We start from the raw sequence: 22,520 nt of genomic DNA, 5'->3' as shown, positions 1-22,520 counted from the left end.
CTTCTTCAGTAATTTGAGTAGTACTAATTTCAAAAAATCCATCAAAAACTATTGTGTTCTGACTATTGTTTTGTGGCCTTCAGGGACATTTTCACGCTAGTTCCTAGTATCCAGCAGGCAGCTATACAAAAGTATTTAGGCACCCAGAGATACATGAAGCCTCCTAATCAGATCTACAGTGTGAATTAGGAGTGTAATTTACTTAGGCAATTCTGAAATCCATTTAGAGTCTAATGGCTCTTAAGCAAGTAAATACCTTTGAAAATCTGACTCCAGGTCACTTAAAGTATAAAGATTATAACAATAGATGACAGCAGCTGGTAGTCTCAATGCAAAGTCTGCAAGTCTTGTCAAAAGTGCAATCTGTCCTTCAATTCCAGAGATAAATTCTCTGGAAGAGGAATGAAGGACTTTCTAGAATATTTATGGAGGAAACTGGGCAGCCATATTAGAATGACTGTTCGCTACTTATAGCAGGAGCAGATACTGGTTCTGAACTTTCAAATAAGTATTCAATGGCATAAAAGACTACTATTTCTAGTATTATATATATACACACACACCCCCCACGTCTATAACATTCCCTCCAAGTTAAAAGATCACATAATATCAATCATTACCAGGGAGTATTCTGAACAAGCACCAAATGGTGACTCAAATATAAAATGACTCAAAATTATTTCTTTAGCATGGCATAATGCCAAATTAAAAATACAGTCAAACAAATATACTTTCCTTACCACCTTCTGGGGATCCACCCTAAGGGAAGCTGTCCTGCGAGCAAATACCCAGCTGCCATTCCCAGAGCAGCACTGTTCTATACCAGATCCTTACATCGGGCTTCTGCAGAACTGCCACGATGTAGTCCCAAGGATAAAAGCTTAAACAAAGAGTTTTCATTCCACTGATGAACCAGCGGATCTTCTTCACCTGCCTATCACTGAGTTCTAACAAGAGAAATTAATGAGTTTCTGAAGGCTGAGATGTGAAAGCTGGAACCAGGGCCTGCAATGGTTTAAAAATGGCTTGGTTCTGTTAAAGGCAATCTTGATTAACACCAACAGGAAATGTCATTTTTTTTAACAGAGCCTCTTCTAGGCAGAGAAGGGTTTCATTCCTCAGTAGCTAAACTGAGAACACAGTGATTTCAAGATGTGGTTTCAAATAAAGCATTTAAAAAAACACAACCCCAGCCTGCACCTGAAAATTCCTGTCTTTTCCCTGAAACAATGCAGAGCAGAATCGCAGAACAGCATAGCTCCCTCATTAAACTGGCCAATGCACATAAACAGAAATGAAATTATGGCTCACTAAAAAGTATTTTCTAGCTACTCACTAAAATAGCTTTGGGAGACCAGGTCCATACATGGAATAAAATGACTTTCACTGCAGTCCTAAGCCAAACTCTCCTCTGGAATGACATTTTAGGTAATATAAACAGTTTAAAAGCAAATGTAGAGCAGAGCAGCCTGGTTTTACACAGTGAGTGCAACAAAACTGAGATTTATTCTGTGTTGAATTAAGCTCTCTATATTGTTTCTACTTAAAAAGGAAAAGTATCAAATGCAACAATTCCTACAAATTTATCTTTCATTACAAACACTTTCATAATTCAATTTCACCAAACAATAGCAGGCTCAAGCAAAGTGGGCAGAATTTTGGCCCTACTCATTTGCAAACATTGCAAGCTTTGCCCTTTCTACTGTTCAAGCAACATAACTGGAGGCAGAAGTCCTCCCACTGCTTTTCCAATAAACTTCATAACAAGTCACATAAAGCTCTTGGAGTGCATGACTTAGACGCAAACGGATGCTTTTCAAAATACCTGCTTGCATCCTTCAGCTTAGATCAGAAATGCAGATAAAAGCCCTTTTAAGAACTTTGTAATGTTCAGAGACGCGTGGGATGAGCCGTTATCCCTCACGACTTCCTAGTGCACTATATACAGCAATTCTCATTTTATCTGGGAGCAGAGGGGAGAAACATGAGAAAAAATTTGATCAGCAGCACACAGCATAATGACCAACTGTAAATTCAGCTTTCATCTTCACAAGCTTTTCTGAATGTCTGAAAATAAAGTCTAACCAAACTGCTAGAAGAACTGTGTGGATTGACATAGAAACGGAAGGACCAAAATTAACTGATGGCAAGTGTTGTAAAGCCACCTGAAACACAGCCCTCAGTAGTGCCTGTTCCCTGCACCCAACCCCTTTCTCCAGGGCCCAGACACATCTCTCTCCTCATGGCATCCTGGCACAGCCATCTCACAGCTGAAGACTCCACAGCACACCCCAAACATTTATCAAAGCATGTTTCAACTCATGTTACACATGTGGGGGTGGATTCAGTGGGATAAATAACATTCCTCCCCATTTCACGTGAATTAATGAAGGTATAACGCAGTGGGCGGACATCAATAGGATTATGGGTTAGCAAAGGGTGCCAGGCAGCCCAAGCAAGCTGGGGAGATGCTATTCAGGCAGAACAATGGTGTGCCAACGTGATGCCTCACCGTGACATCACTGCCTGCATCGCCTGCTGTCACAGCACTTCTTGTTCATGAACCATGAGGCAGAGGAACGAAGTTTGCCCAACGTGGCAGTCAGACTGACAGAGCTGGTATTAGAAGCAGACACTGATTCAGAGCTCCTTTCTCTAAACATTAAGACCACATGCTTTCTCTATGACCACCTATGAAATACACGTGACAGTACACCGTACAATGCATGTCACGGTGCACCAGAACATGTCTGATAGGAAGTGCGGGGACATCTCATGCCAAAGCCCAGTACTTGCATGCGTGTAAATGGTTAGCAGGATGTGTTCATCAATAACCTGCATCTCAGATGCACCAGAATAATGGCTAAGAGACTGATGAAAAAGAAATCGGAACAGAGAGACAAAACAGAAAAATGAGCAGATGGTTATATGTTAAAATAGGATAGACAAGCATTTAGGAAAAATGGAATGCCTAAGTTTAGCCAGGACAATAGCAAAAATCAGTAAGAAATAGTTGCTAAATATTACTTTAGATAAATTTTCAGAATGGCAGCAAACACACACAAGAACACTCACACAAGCAAAGAATTATAGAAGCAGGGAATTTTGACTTTAAGTCTGTATATGAGAAAACACAACTAATAGTTTAGAGGACAAATTTCATGCAGCACATTTGGAGACAGACATTGCAATCATGGGTCCTGGCCGGCCTGGGTCTGACACAGATTTTATCATTATTGGAGAACTTCAACGGATGATTTTTGCACTCCACAACAGCCATCCAGAGTACCACTTGCTGCTAGTACTTGCACTATAGCTCATTAGAGTTACAAGAGTTACAACAATGAGCTCTGAATTAAGAGTTTTGTGGCATGAGGGGCTTCAAGTTGCAGAATTTAGCTACTTCAGAAGATGACCACCTTGAAACCAGGGCTACAGCTAAATATTCAGAAATCAGGAGAGCTGGCTTTCTTAACTCAAGAATTTTCTTTTAATCATAGGGTTTTGCTTTGTTTTTTCAGATAACCCCATAAATGATACATTTTGAATCTTTATTTAATTTTTTCTTCTTTGGTTCAGAGCTTTTAGATATCACATTTTGATGCTTTCCTCTGACAATTTCCTCTGTTGCTTTCCAGAGAAATAGTAAACCTGCATTTGGACACCTCAAGTACTGTCACGAAAATAATAATTCATTTTGCCTTTTCCCAGCAGGTTAAGAGGGAGGTTTGAAAGGAGAAAAATACCATATTTAATCATCTGAAGTACGTAATAAATCATTTTAAATGCCTGAAAAACATCAAAAACTAATAAACTAATTTAAATCTGACCATCTGAGCCTGAGTCATCCATTTTTTATCTCTGTTTTAAAATACCACTTATATACAATCTTAAAGGACGCTCAGATAAGGCATTCTGGTTCAGCCCTTACTAGTGAAAGAAGAGGAAGACAAAAAGGAATTCTGAGAGCACCCACACTGCTCAGATACTGTAGGGGGGTTTGGGGGGGGGAGAGATCAGCTGTAGAGATACCCACATATGAAAGTCACAGAATTTTTGTAGATGCTTTCCTCAATCATTCAACAATCTCCTACTGTCACTGAGCTCTGTACTGCTTACCACCATCATGCTGCTTAGGAGAGGAAATGAAAACACCAGTGTCTAATGTTACAGACAGAAACCATGACAATATATAAACAAAATGCTGAATTTAAATTCTAGTACAGACTGATTAGATTGACAGACAAGTTAGAGTGAAATGATGTCAGGTTCAGTGAACCACGCATAAAGGTCTTTATGATTACATTGACATTTTTGCCTCAGTTGCAGGCGTCAGTGGCTATATTGGATTATGTCACCTGAGAATTTAAATACAATCATACATATCTAATGAAAAAATAGCACATGTGAGTAATACAACTCCATATTACCTTAATTACATATTGCAATTACAATTACAGCAGCACTGCTACTGGGATGAAATTATTGCTACTAAGCCTCTCCATACTCCATGCAGGCCTTTCACAGGAGCCTCACACAGACTCACCTCAACCTACATTAGAAAATCAGTGAAAAAGACCAGAATGTGAACTCTGTCCAGCTATAAGGACAGGGCTTTCATTACCCTGAGTTGGCTCAGAAAAAAAAAAAGAACAAAATTCAAGTTCTACGCAGAATACTGAGGTTCCTTGAAGCAGGAGCTAAAAATAACTGAAGGCATTTTCCCTCAGAGAAAATGGGCAGCCACTGTCCGCTATGGAAAATACGCGCTAGTGATCATTCCAAACTCACAATGACGATGTCCCTTAAGGCCAAGAAGGACTAACTGAACTAAACCCAAAGTATTCTTCTGCTGTTCCTGTGCTTCTTGACAAGAGGGAGCTGGAATTCCTGCCTATCTTGGAGAACCAAGAAAGACAGCATGGCATAAGCAAGGACAGACTTTCTATTTACCAGCCTTGACAGCATCCCAGCAACATGGTACACACCGCAGGGCTTGCTTCAGAAGACTGCTTTCCTTTTCAAATATTTTCCTTTCCTCTTAGCAATAGAGATTTTACAGATAGGCATGCTGGTATGATGAATATCACACAGAGAAGACATCGCTGTCCATTTACACTAACTTTCCAAGGTTGTCTTACTCAATTTAGTGTCAGTGCCTATCAGAACCACAGACGTGAAAGGTCGCACTGGAGTAATCAAACAGTTCCAGTGACAGCAGTTCACTCAAATACAGATCAAAACTGTATTTCTAACCTTGCCTGGAACTTAAGCCTGAATTTGAAGTAAATCAGTACAGAAAAGAAGTATCACCACCTCGTCCACTTCCTAAAAGAAAACAGTAACAATGTGGGGAAGAGCTGAGGCTGTGAAGACTTGGGATTCTCCTCTTAGATTTTGTGTTCTCCTCAGTGTCTTCTCATGGTTGCTCTGTCTCTCTCATATAGAAGCACCGAGACACATGTTCCCCATGGTATTTGTAAGCCAACAGCTTGTACAAAGAAGGAGCACCTTCCTGCACTAAGGCTGTGCAACCTTCTCAACTATGGAAACAACATGTGAGTTGCCTGTGGCTCACTGCTGACACAGCACTCGTGTCACTTGCAGCTCCTCAGTGAGGACAGCAAGCACATGTTGTTGCTCCAAAAGCACAAATCCCTAAGCAGGGAGATAATACTCTCCAATAGCTATTCCAAAGGCAGCAGAAGACTTACAATACACAGTTAAAACAGTTACAATTTATCCTACAGAGCACTCAGTATACAGACATACAAATCAAGCACAAAACCAGCCCATCACAGAGCACTAGTAGAAGACTCCATAATCCCAAACAACATCTAATACGAAATGCTTTCAGGTATATAAATTCGTTTAAGAAGAAAAGACCTGTTTTTTTATACCTCTCAAGCTTCTCAGGGAATCAAATCAATTAAATTGGCTAGCTATGTTCACGCAATTGAAAAACATTTCCCAGAAGACATACATACATTGTATTAACAAGAGTTAAGTAAGAGAGAAGCAGGAGCCTAGAGCTTGTTTTCTGTCTGGAACTGAAGGACAGGGTGTGACTTTATGACTTATCTTGTTTCCTAGGAAGGGAGAACAACCCTGGTCAGAATTGCCAGGCAGATTCTGCCTAGCAGCCCTCCCGGCCGTTCCTTCCACCTCTGCCCTGTGCATCTCCCTGGCCTCCAGTCACACACTCACATAAACGCTGACCCTTTATCAAAGTCAGCTTTTATAAAGCAAGCCACAGTGGCATGATTAGGACCTGATAAAATGAAAAACAAAACACTCCTGCACAAAGAAATGGAATGATTCCCTGAAGCCAGAGTAATTACTAACCATCAACAGCAGCAAAAAAGGATGTTTTCTGACCTCCTCCACATTCAGTGGCACAGGAATTGCGAGGCTATCTGTATTGCTGGTGAGGAAAAAATGTTGCAACTGAGAGATTTTTCTCTTGCAGCAAACAGTGGCAGTCTGGCTAATTTAATACAAAAAGACTCGTTCAACATATTTTGTCAATATTTACTACCATAAACAATACCTTGCTTAACAGTCTAATTTAGGCAACATTAACTTCCATGGTAAAATACATAAAAGATGACCTCTCCAGTTCTGTGACCTCTTTTTTTAATTCCTAAAGGCCTAAAAACTGTCTAAAATAAGGAGGAGAGGTGTTTGGGATTTTTCTGCCACTTGTTCTTTTCACTTAAAATATCACTTGTCTTACTCTGGGGTTTCCTTATAGATGTCTTAGATGTAGACTTGAAGCTCCTTCAGCCATCTATTTGAGCAAGCTGTTACAGTCTGGAAAACAGCAACTTTTCTCCCAAATATTTATTTATTCAGGTGTTCAAAGGCTTGGGGATTTTGTTTGTTTGTTTTAAACTTTTAAGCTATGTAAATAACAATACCTCTTTCCTGGACAGTTAGTCAGCTTTCATTTTCGTAATATCCTTGAGATAATTCTACCAGGTCATCAATTATGCATACACTCTGGAAGAAATAAAAAAAAAAAAAAAAAAAAAAAAAAGAGAGAAACAAGATATGCTTTTCTCATATAGAAGAAAACCAGAGACAGACAACAGAGGGACCCTTTGGGCCTTTTTTATATAGAACAGGAAAAAAAAAACAACAAACCACAACAGATCACAAGTGTACTCTTTATCTTTTATAGATTACTGAACAATAGCTTGCAAAATTCCCCAGAAGGGCATTAAATATTCCATTCATTGAGTTCATCCACTAAATATGGGGGGGGGTTTACAGAAATTAAAAACTCCCTGCTTGAGACGACCATCTAGCAGGCAGTTAGCTACTCCGCAATCATATCGGAAAAATAATTTTTAGATTCAAAATGACAGTTTCTTATGAAATATTAAAGGGGCAGGAAGGGAAATTATCATAAGATTTGCATAACAAACTAAATTTATTTGGACTAAAAACATATTAAAATCCAGGAAGTTTTTTTAGATTAAGGAAGGAATACAGTTGCTGCATAAGAGTCCAGCTGACAGGAGCATGTGTGCTGAATCTCTCGTTCCTTTGGCTAACTGTATTTGTTGTCTCTTTCCTTGTGCTCCTTTGCTTCTGTGGTTCCAGCTTTCCTAATTTGGGCATCCAAAAGTTAACAAACAACTAGTCGTGTAGATTCCTTCTATAGAAAATGGAGTTGAGATAACTCATTGTTCAGAGTAACCAGAGAAGGCTACAGCGAAATAAGAAAAAACCCACACGTGTTATTGTTCTGCTGTTCCTTGTCGATCGCCTGTTCTTAAGATTGTCCTCTTATTCTGGTTGGGAATGCACAGAGCACGAGAGTCTCCTGGTGCACACCTGGGGCTTCCAGGCACGAGTGCCCAACTCCCAGCAGGGTGACGGCCCACCATATTTTAATAGTCGCAGTGAATTTTGTGTACAGCCCTTCTCTCAACATAAGTCCACATCTGCAATACATGCTATGCCAGCAGCTGCCACAACAACAAAAAACAGGTAATTCTCCCACATTCCCATCCCTGCTTGATTCTGAATTGTCCCTTAAAAAAAAAAATCCAGATGCAAACTGGTAGACTTACAAGCTGGTCATCCTTAATAACGCTAATAAAAATGGAGTAAACTTACATAGGTACTTTAGAAGGGCTCGAGCAAGCAATTCACACCCAAGGATGTGAATGTTGTGCGTACTGAGTGAACTCAACATCACCCAGTCTGAAATTCTATAGGAATTCTGAATAATTCCATAGGCTCTTCTACAGGAACCGTTAGGGACCTTGGGATGATCTATGGAACTTGTTAACTTTACGTGACACGTAAGGTGAGTGTCTGGGGTATAAAATGGCTTGGGGAAAGTGACATCTTATTTTAGTTCTTTTAATATCCAGGGTATTCAGTGAACTGAATTGTGTGTGATTACTGAATTATTAGTGATTGAATAGCTGCTCCTGTTACTCTGTGTATCTGCCTCAGAGTCCCGCTGTGCCATCATTTTTCTGGGAGCACAAACAGTCTTCTACCTTTAACCATGCCAGGACACTTTTTGCATGTGTTCTCTGTTGCATACAACTGAAGAAATTTTTCTCACTCAGACTCAAATCTGGCCTCAGGTTGGGCTCCTATGCTTTTGGGTTAAAGTCTCAGCATCAGGCATCAGCGCTGTGCCCAGCTGGTGTTACAAAGCAGCTCTTCAAGTCAGTGGGTATTTTAGCATGTAGCACACATCCAGAATGGCTTAATGGAAACAGAAGTCCTCAGTGGGAAATTATAGCTTTTACAGGAACATATGGTCCACAACCACTCAGTGGCTATAAAAGTGTTTATCTCAACATTTCATAGAGGGGAAAGCAAAATAGAATTGAAAGGTGACATACACTGCTTCTGAAAAATCTTGTGACTAGCAGACTTGCACAAAACACTGACCAAACAAAAGAAAACGTAGAAAGCTCCAATATTTTGAGTGGAAGCTTATGGTAGTGAAGACAAGTCAACTCCAGCAATGATTTTTTTTTTTCCACAAAGATAGTGTCTCACACATCTATTGCACTTTCCACTTATAATGACTCAAAGTCACTCCCATAAACCACATGCGGTGAAAGTTCCTGTACTCACTGCAGGGAACACAGACACTTCTGGGGTAGGTTACAATAGATGCCTGGAACTGTGTCTCTATGGCATATCAAAAAGAGGGGATATCGCCAGAGTTAATGTCTCTGTACACTTGCAAATTGCCAGGCAGAGACGGTCAGATCTCTTGCTCACGCTTTCTCTTATGAGTCCACTAACTTGCCATGGATGGTGTCACAATCAGCACGCACCTAGCGGGACTGCCTTGCACTGAGCCATCAACAGTGCTTCATGCACCATTTATGTTTTCATGTAAATTCAAATATTAGATGTGGGCAGAACACTCCTGCCCAAAAATCACCTTGAGCACTAGCACAAATAAACCAAGGTTCTTACTAAACAGTAGAAGGCAACCCTCACTGGTTGGCAAAAATGCTCCAGCCACATCGTAGATGGGAGAGTAGAAGCATAAAAGAACATTGTGTAATTTACCCGTCACTTTGCTCTGTATCAGTAACAGAGCTGGAAATAGAAATCTCCCCTATTAGGCACCACATCAAGAGCCATGACAGGTGCTTCAGTGAGCCCTCTTCCAAAGCATGTGTAAACTAGAACATGGGCATAACGTCACAGGGAGGCAAGGACGGGTGCTGAGACAGGCTCAGTTAAGCTTGCTGGTGAATGCTTTCCCCTGCATCTGTTCTATATGCAGCCATCAGCTTGCAGGAGATGAATTTTTACTGTTCTGTCTGCAACTACATGATGACAAGAGGAGGTAACGTAACAGCGACTCGCTTCTAATAGAGCCTTAATAGTGAAAGGCGGTGAGCCCAAGGCTCCTTATTCAAGCAAAACAATCTTCATTTCAGTGGGAGCCTCCCCAAACGCAAAATGAATTGCATTCTCAGACTTGGCTTTAGTTTCACTAAGCCATTAGAAACAGAATTAATTAATTCATTCATTCTGAATTAATACAAGGACAGACCATGGTTTGGCAAGATGCCAAGTAAAGCGGACTTTTCACAGGATTAAGCTTTGTCTGAGAAGCTAACTGTCAACCAGAGGCTAGTTTGGCATCAAGGAGTCACCTAGATAAGGAGGTCTGTGACATTCAGCAGCTCAAGCAGCAAGGATTTCTTGTCTTTCATTGCTATGAGGGGAACAGAGGCTCTGGGGTGTCCTTGTACTCGGGACTCACAAAGGACTTCTGTTGCCAGGTGACTGAATTCTTGTCTTAGCTGATGTGCCAGAGAAGCAGCATGATACTTTTGAACATCATGAATCTATATAAAATTATTATGGATTTTTTTGGAGTTTTTTTTGTTTGTTTGTTTGTTTTTTAAATTCAATGGCTAGATTTCACTTGAAAAAACTCCACTGAATGGACTTACATGAGTATATAACCTGGATGGAATCCAACTGCTGAGCAGTGAGCCGCTACCTACTAACAGTGATTTTGCTTTAGTTCACATAGCTGGGAACATATTAGAGCACAGGGGTCTTAATTAAAGCCCATAATCAGCTTGAAATTCCTGCAGACTTCTTCTCCCATCTTCATCACACAGGTGGGAGACCTGGTGGCCTAGTACTGCTACAGTACTGCATAATTCTAGTAGAGGGATAAAACCTAAGATAGACAGGCATGGAATCATTTATCATAAAATTTTAGTCTTCCTGTAAAAGAAAAGAAACTATTTATGTAGAAACATCCATCATATCTCTTGGCCAAGGGCTTATAAGCTTTTATAAGAGAACAAGGGCATATCATGAATTAGTCACAGGATTTCACAGGGCTGAACTACAAGCCTTTATGAATACCAGACTCTGTAAATTAGATTATATTTTTTTAAAAACAACACACAACACAGTACTTCACCTAAGAAGGCAGCAGGACAGTGTTTGACAAAAAAGAGAAGAAATGTCACATTTAATAAACAAAGAAAACCCACCCAGTTCCAATGACAATCAAAAAGCATATTAAAATGTTCATGTAAACATGTGAAGATTGGGGAAATTTCCAACAATTCTGTTTCGGGAGGGAGAGCTGGAGACGCCCACATTGCCGTGTCTTACTGGACTGTGAGCTGGTAATATCCTAGGCCCTCTCCAGAGCTCCTGTATCAACTCTCTTTGAGGAATCCATACAAGCCCTAGACCGCCAGGAAACACTGAACCCCTCATGACTGGACCTTCCCTGCGGGCTGGCCTCTGGAAGCTGCCAACATCATCTCTTCACAGCAGGGAATCTCTGCAGCGGTGGGGAGAATCACAGGTCAAAGAGCGTGGCGTTCAACAGGAGTTTTTGGCATCTGCTATGAATTATGCCATCTGCAGTGCAGCAGTAAGGGGCCTAAAGCATTGCTCAAAAGTAACAACAAACTACAATGCCACTGCAGTATTTCCAAGTTCTCTCTCATTCTCTATTAATTTCAGGCCAACTTATTTAAATTTAAAAACCAAAAGGGAGAAATTATTTAACATCCTGTCCCGACAGCTCAGCTCAAAATCTTTCTGGATGAATCTAGTTCATTGAAGCCAACAAAATTGTCTCCATCAACTCCAGTAAGTTTGGATCAGATCTTGGGTCTCTTGCGCTGGCAGGGGCTGGAACACAGCTAACAGTTACAGTCTGATGAGGCATGAGTCACAAAATAACCACATCTCTCACACTGTCTGAGCTCCAGTGAGTGCAGTATCAGCAGCAGAACACTTGTTTGGGTCAACACAATGAGCGCGTGCCTGACACTATGGTTTTCAGTGAGTACAAATACGCACATCTGAGTGCGCTCATAGCTTGTTTGTTCTAGTAAAAAACAAAGCAAGACAGCATGAAAGAACAAAAGTGAAGGCTGTGAGATGGCAAAGGGTTGTTGTCCTCTCAACATAGCAGGTGCTTCTCCAGAGGCCATCTCCCAACCTTACGAATGCACACATTAGGACATCATTAGTGTAATCCCCCCTCCAAAGGAGGGGATGGAGGAGACGAGGGGAGATGTTGAAGTGCTTCTACTCCTGCCAGCAATCTGATTGCAAAACAAGAGACTTGGGTTCTTTTTAAACAACATTCCACCCCAAAAGAAACAGCCATACAAAATATGCAGATTGAGGAAAAAGACTTACTGGCAGGAGTGCCACGAGTTAAAGCCAACTGCAGGCAGAAGGAACACCTCTGCCTCATTCATTTCCTGCACTGAACAGAATGATTTTATGTGGAACGTCTGACTGCTAACTGTATCCCACTTTCCACCCCTCAGAGCTAAATAACAGGATTCCCTTCTACCCCTCCAGGGCTTCTAATCCAAGAATCTCCAGCTAATTTACTTGCTTGATAAACCCTTTCTCTTAGAGTTCTTACTGTTTGGTTTTAGCACCAAGATACAGGCTAGCATTTTTACAGAAGTTCACAACCATCATGTAAAGCTCTGTGCATCACATTTCTCAGTTAATTAGAAATAAAACATGAGCAACATGATTTAAGTCTAATAATCACTCACTCGGTACCATAAGCAGAAACACTGATGGCTAGTCATTTGCCCCATTCATATCTATTTGTTATACAATGGGGCACAGTGAACAAAGAATTGTAATAGGAAACAGTCTTTGGAGCCTTTGTTTCATTTTTCTAAGTATAAATAATTTTTATAGAATTTACAGAATTTTTATATTTTTTATAAGAAAACAAGCACAGCCTTGTGATTAAAATATTGATACTGTTTTTAGAACTGTGTTCCAGACACCACCTTGCAAACTGAAACAATAAATGATGCATATTTTAAGAACACTTTTATTAAAAACTTACCACTACTAAGTATACCCAGGCTTGAAGGTCTGTTCTGTCATGTGTGTCAGTCTTAGCGTCAGTAACGTAGCCATCTTTCTGTGAAGCTGTTGTTAGTTTCTTTTCTTTATAAGTACTTTCAGGCATTTTTTCTATGATCTATCTCATGATTGAATGAACAGCGTATTATTTATTAAAGTCTTCACAGAGGAAGTCTCACAAAACTATGCAGACTGCTGTGAAAGAGAGTCTGTGGGTTTTCTACTGCTAGCTTGGTCTCATACCTATCTGAGGCAGGAGAGGACTCACTACCAAACATGCAAACTGTCCAATGATGCCAGGTCAAAGACCAAAGCTAAGGAGGAAAAGTTAGCAGCCCGCCAGGCCTCCTCTCATTCCTCACACAAGAGTCCACGTCAACAGCACTACGCCCCATCGCCTCTCCGTCCTCCTCCAAGCCTTCCCACTCATCTCGCTTACTTAGCCCAACAGCATGCTGGGTCAATGCTGTCTCTGGCATATTTGCACAAGGCCTACTGTTACGAGGACTTTGATCTTAGTTGGTGCCACTGCTGTATGAATCCAAGCAATAAAATAGAACTCGCTGCAAAAAAGGTCAAGAACACCTAACAAATACAATGTTTGTATTATAGCACTGCCATATGTGTAACGAAGCACCACTTTGAGGAGAACCACAACACAATTTGCACAGGGCTTCAAGACATCAAGATGTTAGAACCGCAAGCAAAGACCGTAGAGGTATTCTGTTGACGTGCTCAAGGTGCTAAATTCATATCCAAGTATCTTCAGTGTCTGAGGAAATGTGATTTCCAGGTTTGGGGTCTGATTCTATGATTTTTCATACATTTATATAGTTGGTTGTAAAGATTTCTAACTCACAGATATGCTAAGAGATGGTGTCTAATAATATGGCCAGGTAGGGACACAAAGTATGAATTCTTCATGAATGTGTGTCTACCCTAGTCGCACAGTACCATGCTACCCTTGCTTGGTACATCTCAATTTATACTAAACTTCTAGCAGTAAACTTTCTGCCATACAGATTTGCATTTATTGTACATTCATACAACATCTTGCATAAGGGGAGCACAAATTTGCTGGACATATAAATATACAACATATGTAAAAAAAAATAAAAAATTCTTTGGCTACTTACCCAACAAAACAGAATCAGAGAGCTACTGTAGAGAAAGCAAGAAGAAACTGAAGCAAAGATCCATTGAGGAAACAAATATTTACACAATCTTTGTTCTTTTTTAATCTTTTCTAGGAAGCCATGTAAGTTCTTAGCACATATTGTTATTAGTTTTTCTTTTGTTGTTGTAAACTCTTAGAAGAAGAAAAGTATCAATAGATAAGATAAAAAGATAAAAAATAAAAAGGTGTAAAATATTTAGTGGGTTCTTTTAATAATTAATCAGCCTAAGAGCTTTCAGTCTAGCTGTACTAACAGCACAGCCAGACCTTTCAAGAGAAGAAACAAAACTAAATATCTAGTCACCTATTAAAATGTGTTATCAGAGTGCTATTTCTAGGCATTTGAATGTCACACTGCACCAGGAGGAATTGCGATAACTAATCATTTTTTCCTGAAGCTGTTACTCAGCTGCCTCCTATCATGACCATACAAAATTCAACACGGAGTTAAGCAAAAGACTACCAACCTCACTTCAATACCCACCAAGTGTTTGCAGAGCTCAGTGCTGCACGACTGGCCACTCTCTTAATACATTATGTTCTGTGACTGGCTTATCCCAAAAACACAAGAATGGATTTCCATGGGGATGAGAAGTACTTCAAGTGCCAATAAATTCTACCCAAGTTTTTGAAAAAATAACCATTTGTAAGAGCAACACTTTATTCCATAAAATTCCACAAAATCATCCAATAAAAGGGAGTTAGAAGTAGCGTGACTGCAAAGACATGTCTTACTCGAGCAACCGCTTGCAAATAGTTTTCCACAGTATTTAGAGAGCTCAGAGAGAGCATACCACAAAAAAGAAAATGGAGAGTAAGGAACAGACCTAGTACAATCTAGTACTACCCCCTGCTTAAAAAACACCAATGATAAATGCATACATGTAAAAGCACCTAGACTGCAACAGTTTTGCAAATCTGTCATTGTTTACCATAAATGCTGTGTAAGCTCTCAGATAAATTGATCTCAATATTTTTGAGGGATAATGACAGCTATAATTCCACATTAGATCAAATAAGATTCTGGCCCAATGCAGATCTCATTGCATTTTCTTAGCTCTTCTAAACTGTGGGCTTGAGCTAAGTAAGGGCTAACACTATCTTACATGTTATTACTGCTATTGACGTCGCTGGGCAAAATTCCAAGTGCACAGTTCCTAAATCTGGCCTTTCTCTCTTAGGGTCTCACATGACTAACTGGCCCTGCTTGACTCAGAGAACCATGCCTATGATTATAAAAGGCATTTGACTGTGAGGGCCATTAAGCTTGCCTTCCTGCAAGGGCACCACTGGTATCTCTTGTAACAGCAACGCTGCAGGTGCTGGAAAGTGGGCTGAAACTCACAAAACTCATAATAATAACTGAACGACTGCTACTTTTGACCTTTACGTGCTAGGATCAATACAGACATAGAAACAAATAAAAATGGACTCATATTCTGTTATCGGCCACCCTCTCCACACGGTCATCTTCATCCTAGTTGCGTTCATCTTGCTCTAGGAAAAATATAACTTCTGCTTCTTGTGTGAATGAGTGTTGCGGCGTTTATTCAAAACCAGAATAGGCTTCCTGTCTTGGGGCATATTTCATTCATATTATGTAAATAATTGATTCTTTGAAAGACCAGAATAGTTATAAATCAAACCTGTAGGCAAACTACGTTTTCATGCATGCTGCAATTTCCTGTTTTCCCATTTTGATGGAGGCATTGAAAGCCCCCAGCCGTTACAGTACTGAATAATCTTCTCTTGGTTCTCAGGACAGAGGAAGTGGAATTATTTCAGAAGTCTTCCTAACAAAGAATAATTTTAGCAACAGTTTGCTTTCTGTGATAAGGACACTCACTTCAAAGTTTTTATTGTTTATGAAGAGGGCAAACATCAATAAACTGTCACAAGATTGGCTATGGATATAAAAGATAATTTCTTGTGGAAATTGCTTCACCTCTCCACATCTCATTTCCTTCAGCTATAAAGTGATGGCAGAGTTGTCTGCCTATGCTGGCATCTGTAGACAAAAAGCAGATTTAGTGCTACACTACAATTCTGCTGCTAGAGAGACTTCACACAGGACATGGAACAAACTTGCCTAAAAATCAATCCAGATCATCTCCTCTTATTGTGAATGGGTATGAAACCCAAACACCCAGTTTTACATTGTACGCATTAGACAGGTGTAAAAGTAAAGGAAGAAAGAGAGAGAATAAAAAAAACTGACTGACATACAGGCATTCACACACCCAAATTCAGATATGAAGTATCTGATCTGAGAAGCACCTCACAAACCAGTTTTTCTACCTAATTATTCTCACATATTTGTTTTTCTAAACACATTCCAACGAACGGCATCTATGATGCAGGGATCCAAAATTACTTAATCATGCTTCATGACATCTTAGTGAGACCATGAGAAGACATATATAAGGGTATTATTCCTTCTAGAATTTAAATGGCATTCCTCTCCGGGATGGCACATAGCGTCTGTTTTAGCAACACTCAGCAACCACACACAACAAGGAGAACGAGGCATAAACGTATCTAGTTAGCAGAGTTATTACAGAGTGGCCGACCATCACTACCTGAGCTGCAGTTTCGCATGGATCAATTTTCATGCGAAAAGAACTGCAGAGTGCTAAAGAACCCAAGCACACATGGCATCAGTACGACACCTTCTTTGAAAGACACCTCCAGTAGCACATTTGCCTTCACTGCCATGCTTGGATAAGCACTGTCTTAGCTGAGTGAGAAGACATAGCATCATCACTTCCCAAACCCTCTCCTCTAACTGATCCAAATACCAAGTCAGTCCAAAACCTGCTTACATTGTGGCATGTCGAATGGTCACAGTACAGTCTACACAGGAACAGAGGCTGAAATCAGAGTGAAGTCGAAGGTCAGGTTCATAAATTCCTATTTGGATATACAGACTAAGTGCAAATCACCACAGAAAAAGTGAAGGGACACATCTGGGTAGCCAGCATTGTTGAAAACCCAGGCTTTCTGTTAGGCTCCTACTTCAGAAATCCCAAGCAGCATGTAAAAGCCCCAGCATATTCTTTTACACAGTAAGAGCAAAGAATAAAACAACATACCCATGACTGGGAACTTCAAAAGCCTGAATTAAAAACAATTTTCAAAGAACACTGAACATTATCCTTGCTGCCAGTGCATTTCCCAATGCTGAATAAATCCAAAGCAAAAATCTCACCAAAAAAAAAAAAAAAAAAAGCTTCTCTGCTAAAAACATCTTGTCTGCTTTTAAAGGCGCAAGTAGTTTCCATAATCCTATAGGTAGCCTCTGCTCTGATATAAATTACACTAAGCAATGAAAGTGCTGACCCTGCCTTAACACTTGCACCACAAACAACACACACTGTACAACCTAATTCCGTAATGCTCATTCACATATATAGCTCCACAGAAGTTAATGGGATTATGGAAGGGATTGGAGACTTCAGGATCTGACCAACAGAACCTCTTTGGCTTACTGCAAAGGACTCAGCAAAGAGAAACACGATGATTGTTCATCCATCTTAGGAGATATATATACTACAGTCTTCGCTCAAAACAAAACAAACAAAAACATCAGCAGCACTGCTTTGCTACCCCCATCTGCCCTGTTCTATAAGAGACCAAAGAAGCATTTAGTGAAGCTAAAGACCAGAAAACTGAAAAAAGTTTCAGTTGTTATCAGAGAAACAGATAATTAACCACTGTAGCTCTCTGCTGCAGGATGCCATTGAGACAAAGCATTCTGTAGTAGTTTCATCAATTAATTAGCACATTGTATACAGTAACACATCAGAATAAATAGATTCTGTGACCAACATCTGCTGCCATATCTTAACAGCAACCGGAGTGTCTGCACACACATGCATGCACCCAAGTACACATACAGAGAGCACATTCTTAAAAATAGGACATGTAATTTGCACGAAGGTTTAACATTCCTGTTTCTTCCCTAGATTCTAGCTTTGCAAAACCTGTAAACTTGTAATTCAACATTTGCAGAGTGCTTCGAAGTTTCTCTGAGCTCTCCTTTCCCGCCCCCCCAAATATTTTCCCTCCCCTACAAACAGAAAACACAAGAAGAGACCTGTTTATCACATGACCTTCCTTTGGAGGAATCCTTACATTTGTACTCTCTGAATCACTTACATATTGAAGAAAAAGTAAACTGTAAATAATATTTACATGAAGCACTCTATTCTTACCTTCCTGTCTTTTAGGTTAGCCTTCTGGGCACGTGAAATTTACTAGGTGCTCTTTCTTTCTTCTTGTAGACAGTTTAGGCATGAGCTTGTCTGTATGTGTGCGCTTCTGTTTATGTTTACAAAAAATCTGATATATTTCAAAGAAGGCACACTTGCTGTGCTTTGACTGCCTAAATATCACTACTTACGTATTTTTACAGTATTATCAATCAATATGGCTTTATAGAACAGGATTATCTTTAAAAATAACTACTCATATTTAAAGATAATAAATATACTTACTGAACAAGAAAAGGGGAGCATAAAAGAAATGGAAGCCACTAGGGACGCTAATGTGACACATACATATTTTCTGTATGTCTATATGTGCAGCAGAACCAACGTGGTCCAGCCTTTAGAAGTCAAGAGATACTAATTCTCCTAGTAACCTTGAGCAAGCTAAACCTCCCCTTGCCCTCCCGTACCTTCTAGGTAGAGAAGCTGTCTGGGACAGATAACTGTTTCTTTTTATGACGTGGCAGCAACTAATACAAGACAGAACAATCTTTCAGTAGCATAATCCATAAAAATGAAACACTAACGTACCAAATATTGCCCCAGACCAGCAGCAGTACCAGGCAGAATAAAGAAGCAGCAACTACAAGTAAGCAAACCCTGATCTTTGTGTAGAAGAGCAAAGAGCGCATTCTGCTTAGAACAAGTCCCACCAACAATCATCTGGGCTCCACTCTAATACCCTTGATTTGGGGGACTATGATGAGTACCCATACGTGGAGGTGTAGCAACCACGGCACTGACACAAGCATAGGGCACTTAACTGGTTAAAAATCAAACATGGGTAACACCAGGAGCACAGGCAGTTTTGCTGAAATGAGATCTGCGCAGCAGGGCAGGCATGGCTTTTCTTCATTACCCTAATAGCCTAATAAATAAATAAGGGATAGTTGTGTCCATGGTAATCACGCTGGTGATTTTTTTTCTTCCTTTCCAGACACCTTAGGAGAGAGGCAGCCATACCAGGGCTGCAGAATCTGATATGCAAATAAAAAACTGAGACCTAAATGAAGCCCCTTCTGTGATAGGATTTAATTAAAACTACTGTGAATTCTCAGACATCTAAACCATCTACCATTCATCAGGCACCAGTGATACCTGAAGCTGTTGCAAATTATTTTTTACTCCTAAATTTCTTATGAACAGATGGCAAAAGGTATTTACACCTCTGCATAGAAGCACACAAAATAAAAGTCCTCAGAAACGACAGAGTGATGGAGACTAACCAGTAGGCTCTTCACTTAAAGACACAACGGTTTCATACCCTGCCATTCCCAGCTTCTGCTTTATCCAAACTACAGCAAGTGTTGGCTTCCTAAAGTAGAGTCTTCTCAGCATGTCACACGCAGGGCAGCATCCATGCGCTGCTGACTTGGTAATTGCATTATCTGCAGCTGCTGATGAATGAACAACTGTAATGCATACATCCTGGGTTTAGCTCTCTCGGGACAAGGAGATACAGACTCCCCATACCAGATTCACTCAGTTTGCCGAGTCCGGAGGCACACAGAAAACGCCCGTGTGCATTCCCTCTAATTTTAAAAGCAATGTTGCATTATGCTCCCCCTTCCCACTGACAGAAAAATAACATTTCTATTTACAAGCACGAGAAACTCGTTCCCAAATCTACTTCCCTGCATCTGCAACGTATTTTCCCCGCAAATAACAAGGCTTGAATAAAGGCTTGCAAAAATTGTGGTGTAACACCAACCGCATCTCCAGATATCAGAAAAAAAAAAAAGAGAGAGAGAGAAAGAGGCGCTAATATCCCACAGCATAATGGCCCTTTAAAGAACACCTAGTCCTTATGGGTATAAATAATCCCAAGAATAAAATGGAGCCAAGGCGATTTTCATTACAGAGAGGGGTGGGACTGACCAAGCTGCCAGGGTCTGCGAAAGCCCCGGCTGCTCCGAAAAGTTAAACGCGCAGAGGTGCTTACCTTGGAGAGGCAGCGGCGGCGGCGGCAGCCTCCCTCCCCGCCTGCCTGCCCGCCCGGCCGGGACGCCGCAGCCCCGCCGCCCCGCTGGCCCGGGCCGTGCGGCCGCCGCTCCCCCGGCAGGCGGCGCCGCCGCCGGGACCCGCCCCCCGCCCGCCAACCACCCGCTCGGCGCCGGCACCCAGCGAGCCCTTTCCACCGGCGCAACGGGAAAAAGGAGAAAGAAGGGCCTGCGCTTCCCAATCGCGGCGGGGGGGGGGGGGATAAAAAAAAAAACACCACCCAAAGCCAGCCCTGAGGAAGGCGGGAGCGGAGCGGCGGCCCCGGGGCGGGGGGATGCGGCAGCCCCTCGCCCGACCTGTTGCTTGTGTCGGTCGGTGCTGGCTCCCGGGGTGGTGAAATCTGCTGAGGGTTGAGGGCTGGGAGAGCCCTTTGTCGGTTCGGATAGGTACGAGGCTTAGCGAGCGGGAAATGAAGGGATTTTTCAATGCAGCCATCGTTGTATTGATTGTGTGTAATACAAATCACGGGGAGAAAAAAGGAGGAAGAGATGAAGGAGGGGGGAAGAGATGACACTGATCAATCACCGAATGCTTCATCTGTGAAAAAAAGATCGAATAGAAGAGAGGGGAAATCCCTAACAAATCCCTGCCTCATTCACCCTGCAGTGCATGGGATTAATATTACCATTTAGGTTTCATTGATGCTTAGGGCACCGCTCCTGAATTAGCTCAGGTGCTCTGTGAAAGTGAGGGAAAGCCAGTCCATGCTCAAGAGCGTATGCACAAAACACATAAAGGCACCAACCCATGTAAGGCCTGACTGTGCTGCCTTTGTGTAAGGAGGAAACACAGTGGACATAGAATTTCATCCTTCTCAGGCTGTCCTGACATCTCGTGTTCTTTTTTTTGTCTTCAGCAGTTACAGTTCTATTTTCTTTCTTTTTCACCTTCAAAGTTCTTTTTGTCTTTAATATATTGACAGCCAGAGGAATCTAGTTTATTTGTCTTTACTTGAATACTACCCACAAATCAAAAATATCACCAAATAATTCAAACCAATTGCCGAAAGAAATTACTTAGATCTCTATCCGTAAATCGGTTTGAGAAAAGATCAAACATAGTTTGGCTACAATTGCCAGAAGACTCAAAGGAAGTTTAGCACCAAACTTTGCTCCCTCTAAAAGCACACTAACCTCACAAGGGCAGCTGGAAAAACCTCCGTCATTTCAGAGAGATGAATGTGTACAAAAGGCAGGCTAGCTGCCTTCCAGATGGGGACCGGAAGTTCGTGGCGGTGATGCCGAGCAGCCCTCTGCTTCTTGCAATCCCCAGGAGAGTGCAACGTGACTGTCATCTCAGAGCAGAATGGACAGCCAGGGAATCTCAAGTCTGAAATCCAGCTTGCGCAGAAAATAAATGGTATGGCAAGTGCTCTTGCCACACCTGTCTGTTTCTCTCTCATCCAACGGAGAGAAGGGCAATAAAATTTGTGGCATCCTGCCAAAACCATTGAACCCGCTTAGGCATGAAACCTCATATTACCCAGGCTGAGTACTATCAAGGCGAAAAAAAAAGGTTGACATTTTATTCACTGATATTCCCACCCCCAAAAAATAAAGACTCATTGCATCATAAGAATAGCATTCTGTGAGAATAACGGAAAGCAATACCTGGGGTTAACCTATACAGCTGAAATGCTCATTTTCAATTTAGAGACTTACTGAAGTGCAAAATGTGTGCGTGTGTGTGTATACATCTCCATGCAAAAGAGGCAGAGCCAGGGATCAATGTAGGTAGACAGACAGTTAATCACCGTAGCCTTGATCTCTCCTGACCTGTTCAGGGTCTGTAGGAGTTGTTTGCCTGTCTCTGCTCTTGAAGCAGTGCTTCTAAGGACCAGCTTGAGTACCTTTAATTTAAGTAGATTGGGGATTTGCTGGTTCATCCCTGGACCGTGGAATGTCAATCCACCGATCTACAATAGCTGTTCTGTTCCAGGCCCTTGCATGGGGAAGGCAGACAGGTGCTTAGTGGGACAGGTTCATCGATCAGGCAGGTCAACCAGTAGCACAAAGCAAAGCTGGCTGTGCCCTTCCACTGCGTTAGTGCCTCTCAGTGCAAGAAGTCCTGGACTACACTTTTTATCTGCACTGTTAAAGTACCACTCCTGCTATCCTTAGAAAGATTATACAGCTGCTTATGGTCCCTGTACAGCACTACAAATGAGTTGATGGGGTCACAGGGAATGC

General features: G+C 41.3%; 1 protein-coding gene across 4 annotated transcripts in view; it reads right to left on the bottom strand.

Annotated features, from left to right (window-relative positions):
* Positions 1-20,374, bottom strand: part of SORBS1 (sorbin and SH3 domain containing 1) — a 174,820-nt gene extending 154,446 nt beyond the window's left edge. Inside the window, exon 1 of one of the 4 annotated variants that reach the window (XM_074590488.1) lies at positions 20,273-20,374. The gene's annotated coding sequence lies outside the window, so the exon portion shown is untranslated. The remainder of the gene's footprint in view (positions 1-20,272) is intronic. The other 3 variants (XM_074590498.1, XM_074590478.1, XM_074590486.1) reach the window with 3 other exon arrangements.
* Positions 20,375-22,520: the final 2,146 nt, after the last annotated feature.

This window comes from Larus michahellis, chromosome 6, assembly GCF_964199755.1.
Source record: "Larus michahellis chromosome 6, bLarMic1.1, whole genome shotgun sequence".
Taxonomy (NCBI): Eukaryota; Metazoa; Chordata; class Aves; order Charadriiformes; family Laridae; genus Larus; species Larus michahellis.
Note: the sequence above shows the minus strand (reverse complement) of the source record. Positions and strands in the feature narration are given on the sequence as shown.